Here is a 14,859-nt window from a genome sequence, read left to right on the forward strand (position 1 = left end):
TATTATACATACAGTAGATGATGCAGCACACTGGGCTGAGCACAGATATGGTATGTGAGTGTGACTGAGTCACTGTGTATCGTTTTTTTCAGGCAGAGAACAAGAACAGAACGGATTATTAAATAATAATAAATTATAAAACTGCACTGGTGGTCAGGTCACTGGTCATCAGTCACTAGTATAACTCCTCCTAAGCTCCAGTAAGTAAATGAAGTGTCTCACTCTCACTCTCCTATCTATTTTAATTTCTAAACGGAGAGGACGCCAGCCACGTCCTCTCCCTATCAATCTCAATGCACGTGTGAAAATGGCCGCGACGCGCGGCTCCTTATATAGAATCCGAGTCTCGCGATAGAATCCGAGCCTCGCGAGAATCCGACAGCGTGATGATGACGTTCGTGCGCGCTCGGGTTAACCGAGCAAGGCGGGAAGATCCGAGTCGCTCGGACCCGTGTAAAAAAACATGAAGTTCGGGCGGGTTCGGATTCAGAGAAACCGAACCCGCTCATCTCTACTTTACACGCCACACGCCGATCAATGGTAGGAACGGGATTGATGATGTGGCGGAAGTTTCTGGCGGCCAAATGGGCAGCACGTATGCACGGGGTGATTATCATCTATAAAGGTATGTTTCACATGTTTGTTTTTTATGCCTGACGACGATTTTCATTAAATCGAAACATTGCTCTACTTGGTCTCCAGTAGATCTTTGATGTAAAGACCCAAGAGTGCCGCCTACCAACCGCTATATGTCACAGCAGTATCCTGCATAGGAGGGCACCGGGCACCTTAAACATCTTTACAGGGAGTGCCGAACACATTCACATTCAATTCTAAATAGGCTCTTGCACGAGCTGTTAAGGCACCCGACAACCAGCAAAGTGGACGCTGGCCTCAGCACCCAAAGTCGGACATCCTTTTGCTACTATTATTCACGGTGGTTTCACATTTATTCTAAGCTTCCAGCACTATTATGGATACCCTACTGGAGGACTCCACAGGTTTCCGCAATATCACCCTGCCTATGGGGGAATTTCTACCCATGTCGGATATAGACGCCGAACGGATTCTGGTGAAAGACAAGCTCTCTACTGCCATAGGAACAGACACACCAGAAAACATTTTTATTCAACTACTCAGGTTAAAGAAACGTGAAGTAGATTTCTATCTACATGGAGTGACCTTGTCGGACTATTTTCGATATAAAAAAATCCCACGAGGCTTTAGAATTAGGAACATGCCCACAATCGGCCGTCATAATCTGGACTTTTGCCGCAGATGGGTAGCGGTCCTTAACAAAGCCTCTTTTGATCTCATACTCCTCGTTATCGAAGCGTCAACCAGAGAACTCAATATTACCAAAGACAAAATTAAAGACTTGGAACACATATCAATGCCAACCTTAACTACTGCGGATAATGGTGAATGGCTCACTAAACTTTCCACACAGATAGACAAATACCGCACCGACCTTATTAAATTTAAGACCAATAAACTCTCCATCGTAACACGTGATTACGAGGAAAATAAAGTCTACATGTGGACCAGCAATCCCTCTGCTAGATCCAGGAATTTCCGCCCCCGACAACAACGCAGACAGAGAAGATTTCCCCTAGAGACTAACATCTCCAGTGGAACGTCGCAGAGTGACACAGATGCTGCCTCTACTAGCAGAAAGACATCAACCAAACATCTCCCTTTAGGGGTTCGCACGAGGGCCCAGAGGGACACAGGTGGAGAAACAGAACCAGACGAGGAGGTCAATGCCAAAGGCAAAGCAAAAAAGAACACAAAAAACAAGAAATGATTCACAACCTATCTTCCAGGACTCTGACTACATCTGAAGTAAAAGTCTTGCAGCGTGGCCTTAATTTTGTTCTTACTAATCAGTTTAATGGGCTGAACTGTCGCATAGACCTCACACGCTTCAATAGACAGCTGTGCCTTAAGGAGCATTTTGGAAAAGCACAAACACTAACTGAGACTGATCGAAAATGTCCCATACGTCCCAAATCACTTTTCGACCCGACATCAACTAACGCTACCATTAAGGTTTTTTCTAAAACTTTACTGGGTGATATTGAACATTTGGAAAAGCTTCCCCCTAAGAGACGCTTTAATCTTTCTAGGGAGGAATCCCTTGTCCTTAAAGATCTGTCCTCATACACAGACATCATGATCCGCCCTGCGGACAAAGGGGGCGGGATCGTGATAGAAGACCTAAGCGATTACAAACTGGAGGCTTATAGACATCTTGACAATCCATTGGTTTATACCAAACTTAATAAGGACCCTACAGATTTATATTTCAAACAGCTTCTTGAACTATTAACGACTGCCCATGATGATGGTATCATCGATTTGGACACAAAAAGGGCCTTGCTGATTACTGAACCTATTGTCCCGCTGTTCAATCTCATCCCTAAAATACACAAGGATAGATTTAACCCACCCGGACACCCAATCATATTGGCCCGCAACTCTTTGCGACATAATGTGTCTCGATACATAGATTTTTTTATGCAACCTGTTGTTCAGAATCAGATTACATATCTTGAGGACACCAGCATGTTCTTGGAAAGACTTAGAGAATTAGAAAACCTCCCTTCAACATATTGGCTATGTACATGTGATGTTAATAACCTATACACCAATATCCCGCACGACAGAGGGCTACAGGCAGTTCAAACTCTAATTTCCAAAAGCCCCCCTTATGAAGGACCTGAGATTACCTTTTTTCTATCACTGCTCGAATTAACCCTGACAAAGAACTATTTTTTGTTTAACAACGAGTTCTATCTGCAGTCTCTTCAGTGTGCTATGGGTCCTGCGGCCGCTCCGGTGTACGCAAATACATTCATGTTTGCAGTCGAACAGCATTTGTTTTTTGATATAGATGAGTATAAGTGCAAGATAGCTTTTTACACTCGCTATATCGACGACAGATTCATGATCTGGACAGGATCCAAACAGGAATTTATCTCCATGATGGAAGATGTCAATGTATGGGACGCAAACATCAAATTTACTTTTGAGATCCAGGAACGTAGCATACATTTTCTGGACGTCAATGTCATCCGTTATAACGAAACACTGCAAACTTCTTTATATAGCAAGCCGACTGACTGCAACAATTTACTGTTATCTTCCAGTCACCATCCAACTTCACTTAAGAAAGGACTTCCGTTCTCACAGGTCTTAAGAGTTTGCCGGATCTGCAGTAACCAAATGGATGAGCACCAACAAATGAACATCATGGCTAAAAAATTCTTACAATGCGGATACCCTAATTCTCTTCTAACTAAAGCTAAACAGTGAGCCATGGAAGCTACAAAAACCAATAACATTACTAAGAAAATGAAAAATCCCAAAGATAATATTCACCCCTTGGTATAAGTTAACAATTTCTCCAAGGCCACCAATCATCTAATTTCCCGAACAAAAAGATTCTGGCCAGTGGTGCAAAATGATCAAGACCTGCCAGCCATCAAGGGGACTCCGCTTTTACTATGCTATACATGGGGACGGAACATTAAGGACAAAATAGTCCATACTGATATTTCTGGTTTAAAGCCGAATGCCGCATCCCATTTCCTGACCCGGAAACCATGGAACTATTAATGCCTGGGATGCACGACATGCCTGTATCTGGAAACAGGTGACACTATTTTACATCCACATTCTGGCAAAAGAATTAAAATCAATCAAGCCCTCACATGTACGTCCAAATTCGTTGTATACTATGGGGGTCATTCCGAGTTGTTCGCTCGCAAGCAGCTTTGCACACGCTAAACCGCCGCCTACTGGGAGTGAATCTTAGCTTATCAAAATTGCGAACGAAAGATTAGCAGAATTGCGAATAGACACTTCTTAGCAGTTTCTGAGTAGCTCCAGACTTACTCGGCATCTGCGATCAGTTCAGTCAGTTTCGTTCCTAGTTTGACGTCACAAACACACCCAGCATTCGCCCAGACACTCCTCCGTTTCTCCAGCCACTCCCGCGGTTTTCCCAGAAACGGTAGCGTTTTTTCACACACACCCATAAAACGATCAGTTTCCGCCCAGAAACACCCACTTCCTGTCAATCACATTACGATCACCAGAACGAAGGAAAAACCTCGTAATGCCGTGAGTAAAATTCCTAACTGCATAGCAAATTTACTTGGCGCAGTCGCACTGCGGACATTGCGCATGCACATTAGCGACTAATCGCTCCGTTGCGAAAAAAAAATAACGAGCAAACAACTCGGAATGACCCCCTATATTCGCTGCCCTTACGATCTGCTGTACATTGGAAAAACTACCTGTCAATTCCGAGAGAGAATAGCACAGCATAGAAGTGTCATTAAACTCATATTAGAGGGGAAACCAGTCGACCAACCGGTGGCCAAGCACTTCAAGTCGGCCAGACACACTTTGTCTGCCCTACATAACAAGATGCTTGACCAAATTCCTGAAACTAAACGTGGAGGCGACAGAGCAAGAGCTCTGCTTCAATTAGAAGCACGCTGCGTATACCGCCTGAACACCGTAGCCCTGCACGGCTTGAATGAACTCCTGACCCTCAATTGCTTTATTTAGTTATTGTGATTTCCATTCTTTGAGCATATGTTTAACACTTTATCACTAATCTTTAGCCAGAGTATATCACAACCGTTTTTAGCCGAGTTATTATCACAGTTTGCACAGTATACTCCACAGTAATAGAAGTCTCTTTATTAAGTCATCTAAAACACTAACATTAAATAACTATTTGGAGATACTGGTGGTCATTCCGAGTTGTTCGCTCGTTGCCGATTTTCTCTATACTTCGATTAGTCGCTAACTGCGCATGGTACGCAGAGCGCATGTGCTTAGTTATTTTACAAAAAACTTAGCTGTTTTGATGTAGTCTCTGCGGCGCTTTTCAGTCGCACTGGTGTTTGGTTAATGATTGACAGGAAAGGGGCGTTTCTGGGCGGCAACTCAGCGTTTCCCGGCGATGGCTAAAAAACGCAGGCGTGTCCGGACAAACGCGGGAGTGTCTGGAGAAACGGGGGAGTGGCTGGCCGAACGCAGGGCGTGTTTGTGACATCAAACCAGGAACGAAACGGGCTGAGCTGATCGCAGTGTAGGAGTAAGTCTGGAGCTACTCAGGAACTGCTAAGAAATTTCTATTCACAATTCTGCTAATCTTTCGTTCCCAATTCTGCTAAGCTAAGATACACTCCCAGAGGGCGGCGGCCTAGCGTGTGCAATGCTGCTAAAATCTGCTAGCGAGCGATCAACTCGGAATGACCCCCCCACTGTTGCCAAACTCCTGACTTCTACCTCTCTGTTATGTTTCTTTTTCCTGTTGATAGGGTTTCCTTGGTAACGGGGTCTAGTCTGTCTCACTCTTTACACGCCACACGCCGATCAATGGTAGAAACGGGATTGATGACGTGGCAGAAGTTTCCGGCGGCCGAATGGGCAGCACGTATGCACGGGGTGATTATCATCTATAAAGGTATGTTTCACATGTTTGTTTTTTATGCCTGACGACGATTTTCATTAAATCGAAACGTTGCTCTACTTGGTCTCCAGTAGATCTTTGATGTAATGACCCAAGAGTGCCGCCTACCAACCGCTATATGTTACAGCAGTATCCTGCATAGGAGGGCACCGGGCACTTTAAACATATTTACAGGAAGTGCCGAACAGGGCCCTCATTCCGAGTTGATCGGTCGCAAGGCGAATTTAGCAGAGTTACACACGCTAAGCCGCCGCCTACTGGGAGTGTATCTTAGCATCTTAAAATTGCGACCGATGTATTCGCAATATTGCGATCACAAACTACTTAGCAGTTTTAGAGTAGCTCCACACTTACTCTGCCTGTGCGATCATTTCAGTGCTTGTCGTTCCTGGTTTGACGTCACAAACACACCCAGCGTTCGCCCAACCACTCCCCCGTTTCTCCGGCCACTCCTGCGTTTTTTCCGGAAACGGTAGCGTTTTCAGCCACACGCCCATAAAACGCCGTGTTTCCGCCCAGTAACACCCATTTCCTGTCAATCACATTACGATCGCCGGAGCGATGAAAAAGCCGTGAGTAAAAATACTATCTTCATAGCAAAGATACTTGGCGCAGTCGCAGTGCGAATATTGCGCATGCGCACTATGCGGAATTTCACTGCGATGCGATGAAAAATACAGAGCGAACGACTCGGAATGAGGGCCCACATTCACATTCTATTATTTATATATATATATATATATATATGTATACACTAGGTGATTCATCGCGCCCTGCGGGCGCTCTTCACACCGTCGTAAGGGGCTATGCCCCCTTAACCCTTGCACGCCCTTGTGGTGTGCAATATTTTTATTATATGGAGTATTACCTCTAATCATAATTGTGTGAGTGGTTAGATATTGCACGGACAAAGGGCGTGCAATGGTTTCGGGGTTGAAGCGCCTTGCAATGGAGTGAACAGCGCACACAGGGCCTGATGAATGACCTAGTAGGTGCTGTGGTTGGGGGAGTGGCGGGTGCAGGGGAGAGGCGGATGGGGTCCGGGGGTGCCATGGGTGGGGGAGGGGCAGTTGCGGGGGTGCCACGGGTGGGGGAGGGGCTGGTGAGGTGGTGCCGCGAGTGCGTGGGTGCTGCAAATGGGGGTTCAGAGCCACGCGGGGGTGCCACGGGTGGGGGAGGGTTGGGTGAGGTGGTGCGGCGGGTGGGGGAGGGGCAAGTGCGGAGGTGCTGTGAATGGAGGAGGGTATCCGGAGCCACCGCAGGTGCTAGTGGGGGTGTGTGGGGGTGCCGCAAATGGGGCCCGGAGGCACTGCGAGTGGGGGAGGGGCGGGTAATGCTTCTCCTGCTTCTCCTCCTGGAAGCAGCTAAGCTGCTGTCCTCCCTTTGGCAGTGTCTCTCCCGGACACTCGCACAGCAGCCAGTCACTATTGTTAGCACCGGTGTCCCAAAGTGCCGCATTACAGGGAAGAAGATGCATTCACTAAACTACAGCTCCCAGTAGCCCTAAGGGCCGGAATGCTTCGGCGCTAAGGGCTGCTGGGAGCTGTAGTTTATTTAGTGCGTCTACTTCCCTGTAATGCGGCGCGGTGGGACACCGGCGCTAACAATAGTGACTGGCTGGCAGAACTGACTGACTCGCTGAATCAGTGTAAAATGTGTAGAATCAGTGTAAAATGTGAGAGTGCACTGCACTGCACAGCACTGTCACCTTTTACATTGATTCAGCATCCAGACATTACCCTCCGCGATATCACCCACTCTATCCATTACATTAGCCATCTCGGGGCTTCCAGGCCGGCAGCCCAGGTGCTGTGTTGCGGAGTCAGGGCCTCTGGGGATCTGGGCGCGGCTGTGGCTGGGAGGCACTTCTGTGACATCACGCGCAGAGGAGGCTCAGGGGCTCAGAGAGTATGCGGCACAGGGAGGGCTATGAAAGCCTTCCGCTGCGCCGCTTTCATACACATGTATGCCAGTGGCCGCAGCAGCTTTTGTTCCACCTGCCCCGCGGCTAGGGAGTGGGGATTGTTGATGCCGGAGGGGGCAGGCGGACTGGCAGCAGGACATAGGACGCTGCAGTAAAAGGTTTTTTTCCCCCCTATCTACAGCGCAGAGACTTGCTGCAGATGCAGTGGCATACCCTCCAGCTGGACTTTTTTGGCAGGTACAGGACCTTTTTTATGGTCTGTACCGATTTTTGGCTCTCCAAACTTCCATTGAAAGTATTGGAAAAGGGGCGTGGCCACACCACTTTGCCCGTGGCCATGCCGCCTTTTTCGAATTTGAAGCAATTTTTATGTGTAAATTGTTGGAGGGTATGTTGCTGCAGATGCAGTGGGCCTATTTTGGGGTGTGGACCTGGAGCTGCAGCTCCATCAGCCCCATTGTTAATCCTGCTCTGGGAACACACAGCAGCCAAAGGGCAGAGCTTCCCATTGGATCTAACCTGTGTGGGAGGGCGTTTCTCACCCAGTCAGCTGTTAACTGGGTGTGATAGACCTACTGCTAACCCAATGAGATCTTCTAGCCACGCCCAGCGTTATACACACAGTCACAGAGTCACAGATCTGGGCTATTATATAGGAGATATATACTCATCCAGCAAAGAAGCGGCAGTCAGAGGCAATATGAATAACAACAGACAGATATATTATGATTCCATCAGCGTCAACGTTTCGGAGCGCGTAGCCCCATCGTCAGGACTTGGCAACACACAGGTACATGTTGCTAGGTCTGTTGTTATTCATATTGCCTCTGAGTGCTGCTTCTCTGCTGGATGAGTATTATTTCTGACAAGTGAGCACTGGAGCACGCTGGAGTCTGTGTGAGTGCCGGCTGCTGCTGGAATGTTATATATATATATATATATATATATATCTATCCACAACAGAGGAGCACTCACCAGTCTTCAAAGCAATTTTTTTCTTTATTTTCAATGTTTCAGTCCCTAGTGGGACCTTTGTCAAGATCCCACTAGGTACCAAAACGTCAACACCCCCTTCTGTCATGAATTGTTGAAAATAAAGAAAAAAACTGCTTTGAAGACTGGTGAGTGCTCCTCTGTTGTGGATATATATTGGAATTGATGGGTCAGAGTCATCTATCATTATATGGAAGTCACCCCAGCATATATTTAAAAGGCCAGAGTGGGGACTGTTTGGAAATTGTATGTATATATATATATATATATATATATATATATATATATATATGGAAAAGGCAGCACTCAGTGAAAGATATAACCAACAAAACAAATGGTGGCCTCTGAAGAAAACCACTCTGTGCTGGTTGAAACAGCTGTCGGGCTTCAGCTGTCGGTCTATATGCATTGCAATCTTTATGAAAAATAGATAGATATTTAATCTGTAAAATTGAGTGCTGGTTTCACTACCTGGGAAAAGTGAGCATACAGTGTATATCTATATATACTGTATATAGTTGTACACTGTATATTTCAGGGGTTTTTTACTTTTATTAAACTTTTGTATTACTAATATACAATATGTTAATGTTTTTAATATCATGAATAAATTTAAAATCAAATGTAGGGACACCAGGACTATTTCTGCCCCCATTATTTCACAGGTTTGTAAAAATAAGAATTTACTTACCGATAATTCTATTTCTCGTAGTCCGTAGTGGATGCTGGGAACTCCGTAAGGACCATGGGGAATAGCGGCTCCGCAGGAGTCTGGGCACATCTAAAGAAAGCTTTAGGATCACCTGGTGTGCACTGGCTCCTCCCCCTATGACCCTCCTCCAAGCCTCAGTTAGGATACTGTGCCCGGACGAGCGTACACAATAAGGAAGGATTTTGAATCCCGGGTAAGACTCATACCAGCCACACCAATCACACTGTACAACTTGTGATCTGAACCCAGTTAACAGCATGATAATAGAGGAGCCTCTAGAAAAGATGGCTCACTACAGCAATAACCCGAATTTTTTTTTTTTTTTGGTAACAATAATTATGTACCAGTATTGCAGACAATCCGCACTTGGGATGGGCGCCCAGCATCCACTACGGACTACGAGAAATAGAATTATCGGTAAGTAAATTCTTATTTTCTCTGACGTCCTAGTGGATGCTGGGAACTCCGTAAGGACCATGGGGATTATACCAAATCTCCCAAACGGGCGGGAGAGTGCGGATGACTCTGCAGCACCCAATGAGAGAACTCCCGGTCCTCCTCAGCCAGGGTATCAAATTTGTAGAATTTTACAAACGTATTTGCTCCTGACCAAGTAATTGCTCGGCAAAGTTGTAAAGCCGAGACCCCTCGGGCAGCTGCCCAAGATGAGCCCACCTTCCTTGTGGAGTGGGCATTTACAGATTTTTGGCTGTGGCAGGCCTGCCACAGAATGTGCAAGCTGAATTGTACTACAAATCCAACGAGCAATCGTCTGCTTAGAAGCAGGAGCACCCAGCTAGTTAGGTGCATACAGGATAAACAGCGAGTCAGATTTCCTGACTCCAGCCGTCCTGGAAACATATATTTTCCGGGTCCTGACAACGTCTAGCAACTTGGAGTCCTCCAAGTCCCTAGTAGCCGCAGGCACCACAATAGGTTTGGTTCAGGTGAACGCTGAAACCACCTTAGGGAGAAACTGAGGACGAGTCCTCAATTCCGCCCTGTCCGAGTGGAAAATCAGATAAGGGCTTTTACAGGATAAAGCCACCAATTCTGACACGCGCCTGGCCCAGGCCAGAGCCAACAGCATGACCACTTTTTCTGTGAGATATTTTAACTCCACAGATTTAAGTGGGTCAAACCAATGTGACTTTTGGAACCCAAAAACCACCTGGAGATCCCAAAGTGCCACTGAAGGCACAAAAGGAGGCTGTATATGCAGTACCCCTTTAACAAATGTCTGAACTTCAGGGACTGAAGCTAGTTCTTTTTTGGAAGAAAATTGACAGAGCCGAAATTTGAACCTTAATGGACCCCAATTTCAGGCCCATAGATACTCCTGTTTGCAGGAAATGTAGGAATCGACCCAGTTGAATTTCCTCCGTCGAGCCTTACTGGCCTCGCACCACGCAACATATTTTCGCCAAATGCGGTGATAATGTTTTGCGGTTACATCCTTCCTGGCTTTTATCAGGATAGGGATGACTTCATCCGGAATGCCTTTTTCCTTCAGGATCCGGCGTTCAACCGCCATGCCGTCAACGCAGCCGCGGTAAGTCTTGGAACAGACAAGGTCCTTGCTGGAGCAGGTCCCTTCTTAGAGGTAGAGGCCACGGATCCTCCGTGAGCATCTCTTGAAGTTCCGGTAACCAAGTCTTTCTTGGCCAATCCGGAGCCACTAATATAGTGCTTACTCCTCTCCATCTTATCAATCTCAGTACCTTGGGTATGAGAGGCAGAGGAGGGAACCCATACACTGATTGGTACACCCACGGTGTTACCAGAGCATCTACAGCTATTGCCTGAGGGTCCCTTGACCTGGCGCAATACCTGTCGAGTTTTTCCCAATGGTTTATAATCATGTGGAAGACTTCTGGGTGAAGTCCCTACTCTCCCGGGTGGAGGTCGTGCTGAGGAAATCTGCTTCCCAGTTGTCCACTCCCGGAATGAAAACTGCTGACAGTGCTATCACATGGTTTTTCGCCCAGCGAAGAATCCTTGCAGCTTCTGCCATTGCCCTCCTGCTTCTTGTGGCACCCTGTCTGTTTATGTGGGTGACTGCCGTAACGTTGTCCGACTGGATCAACACCGGCTGACCTTGAAGCAGAGGTCTTGCTAGGCTTAGAGCATTGTAAATGGCCCTTAGCTTCAGGATATTTATGTGAAGTGATGTCTCCAGGCTTGACCATAAGCCCTGGATATTCCTTCCCTGTGTGACTGCTCCCCAGCCTCGCAGGCTGGCATCCGTGGTCACCAGGACCCAGTCCCGAATGCCGAATCTGCGGCCCTCTAGAAGATGAGCACTCTGCAACCACCACAGGAGGGATACCCTTGTCCCTGGTGACAGGGTTATCCGCTGATGCATCTGAAGATGCGACCCGGACCATTTGTCCAGTAGGTTCCACTGGAAAGTCTTGCGTGGAATCTGCCGAATGGGATTGCTTCGTAGGAAGCCACCATTTTTACCCAGAACCCTTGTGCATTGATGCACTGAGACTTGGTTCGGTTTTAGGAGGTTTCCGACTAGCTCGGATAACTCCCTGGCTTTCTCCTCCGGGAGAAACACCTTCTTTCTGGACTGTGTCCAGGATCATCCCTAGGAACAGAAGACAAGTCGTCGGAACCAGCTGCGATTTTGGAATATTGAGAATCCAATCGTGCTGCCGCAACACTACCTGAGATAGCGCTACACCGATCTCCAACTGTTCCCTGGATCTTACCCTTATCAGGGAATCGTCCAAGTAAAGGATAACTAAAATTCCCTTCCTTCGAAGGAATATCATCATTTCGGTCATTACCTCAGTAAAGACCCGGGGTGCCGTGGACCATCCCTACGGCAGCGTCTGAACTGATAGTGACAGTTCTGTACCATAACCTGAGATACCCTTGGTGAGAAGGGTAAATTTTGACATGAAGGTAAGCATCCTTGATGTCCCGAGACATCATGTAGTCCCCTTCTTCCAGGTTTGCAATCACTACTCTGAGTGACTCAATTTTGAATTTGAACCTCTGTATGTAAGTGTTCAAAGATTTTAGATTTTAAAATCGGTCTCACCGAGCCGTCTGGCTTCGGTACCACAATAGTGTGGAATAATACCCCGTTCCCTGTTGCAGGAGGGGTACCTTAATTATCACCTGCTGGGAATACAGCTTGTGACTGGCTTCCAAAACTGCCTCCCTGTCAGCGGGAGACGTCGGTAAAACAGACTTTTGGAAACGGCGAGGGGAATACGTCTCGAATTCCAATTTGTACCCCTGAAATATTACCTGAAGGATCCAGGGGTCTACTTGCGAGTGAGCCCACTGCGCACTGAAATTCATTGAGAATGGGCCCCCACCGTGCCTGAACTTGTAAAGCCCTAGCGTCATACTGAGGGCTTGGCAGAGGCGGAAAAGGGTTTCTGTTCCTGGGAACTGGCTGATCTCTGCAGCCATTTTCCTCTCCCTCTGTCACGAGCAGAAAAGAGGAACCCTTTTGTCCGCTTGCCAACCAGGACTGCGCCTGATAATACGGCGTCTTATTTTGAGAGGCGACCAAGGGTACATCCCCTTTTTTAAGGCAATACTTCCAAATGCCGTTTGGAATCCCTGACCACTTTACTGGTAGAATACAATGCACTTATACTTGATGCCAGTCGGCAAATATTCCGCTGTGCATCATGCATATATAGAAATGCATCTTTTAATTGCTCTATAGGCAATAATATACTGTCCTTATCTAGGATATCAATATTTCCAGTCAGGGAATCCGACCACGCCAACCCAGCACTGCACATCCAGGCTGAGGCGATTGCTGGTCGCAGTATAACACCAGTATGTGTGTAAATAAATACATTTTAGGATACCCTCCTGCTTTTTATTAGCAGGATCCTTAAGGGCGGCCATCTCAAGAGAGGGTAGAGCCCTTGTTCTTACAAGCGTGTGAGCGCCTTATCCCCCGTAGGGGGTGTTTCCCAACGCACCCTAACCTCTGGCGGGAAAAGGTATACTGCCAATAACTTTTTAGCAATTATCAATTGTTATCGGGGGGAAACCCACGCATCATCACACACCTCATTTTATTTTTCAGATTCAGGAAAACTACAGGAAGTTTTTCCTCACCAAACATAATACCCCTTTTTTTGGTGGTATTCATATTATCAGAAAAGTGTAAACATTTTCCATTGCCTCAATCATGCAATGTGTGGCCCTATTGGAAATCACGGTTGTCTCTTCACCGTCGACACAGGAGTCAGTATCCGTGTCGGCGTCTGTATCTGAGGTAACGGGCGCTTTAGAGCCCCTGTATGAGACGTCTGGACATGCACAAGCTGGGTAGCCGGCTGTCTCATGTCAACCACTGTCTTTTATACAAAGCTGACACTGTCACGCAATTTCAACAGTACATCCACTCAGGTGTCGACCCCCTAGGGGGTGACAACACTATTACAGACACTCTACTCCGTCTCCACATCATTTTTCTCCTCATACATGTCGACACAAACGTACCGACACACAGCACACACACAGGGAATGCTCTGATAGAGGACAGGACCCACTAGCCCTTTGGGGAGACAGAGGGAGAGTTTGCCAGCACACACCAGAGCGCTATATATATACAGGGATAACCTTATATAAGTGTTTTTCCCTTTATAGCTGCTGTATTGTTTATACTGCGCCTAATTTGTGCCCCCCTCTCTTTTTTAACCCCTTTCTGTAGTGTAGTGACTGCAGGGGAGAGCCAGGGAGCTTCCCTCCAACTGAGCTGTGAGGGAAAATGGCGCCAGTGTGCTGAGGAGATAGGCTCCGCCCCTTTCTTGGCGTCCTTATCATCCGTTTTTCTGTATGTTTTGGCAGGGGTTAAATGCATCCATATAGCCCAGGAGTTATATGTGATGCATTTATTTTAGCCATATAAGGTTTTTATCGATTTATTGCGTCTCAGGGCGCTGCCCCCCCCAGCGCCCTGCACCCTCAGTGACCGGAGTGTGAAGTGTGCTGAGAGCAATGGCGCACAGCTGCGGTGCTGTGCGCTACCTTATCTGAAAACAGAATCGTCTTCTGCCGCCGATTTTCCGGACCTCTTCGCTCTTCTGGCTCTGTAAGGGGGCCGGCGGCGCGGCTCCGGGACCCATCCAGGCTGAACCTGTGATCGTCCCTCTGGAGCTAATGTCCAGTAGCCAAGAAGCCCAATCCACTCTGCACGCAGGTGAGTTCGCTTCTTCTCCCCTTAGTCCCTCGATGCAGTGAGCCTGTTGCCAGCAGGTCTCACTGAAAATAATAAACCTAAACTAAAACTTTCACAAAGAGCTCAGGAGAGCCCCTAGTGTGCACCCTTCTCGTCGGGCACAGAAATCTAACTGAGGCTTGGAGGAGGGTCATAGGGGGAGGAGCCAGTGCACACCAGGTGATCCTAAAGCTTTCTTTAGATGTGCCCAGACTCCTGCGGAGCCGCTATTCCCCATGGTCCTTACGGAGTTCCCAGCATCCACTAGGACGTCAGAGAAATAGGGGGTTAGGTTCGGGGGATTTACAGAACTGATTATTTCTCTTAGCTATCATATATCTGTGTTTATCTATCATACGAAATGTGTTATACGGTATAAACTCTTCCATTATGTAGCAACACTGTATGCGGTTTACACTGACGCGTTTTGCAGACCATCTGTTATATGATCCTTCCTTCGTACATGTTTGGTGTATTTTGCTTTTTACAGAACACTGAGCACATTTTAAGGTTGACTTTGTCTTGCTTGG

Source organism: Pseudophryne corroboree, chromosome 4, assembly GCF_028390025.1.
Source record: "Pseudophryne corroboree isolate aPseCor3 chromosome 4, aPseCor3.hap2, whole genome shotgun sequence".
Classification (NCBI taxonomy): Eukaryota; Metazoa; Chordata; class Amphibia; order Anura; family Myobatrachidae; genus Pseudophryne; species Pseudophryne corroboree.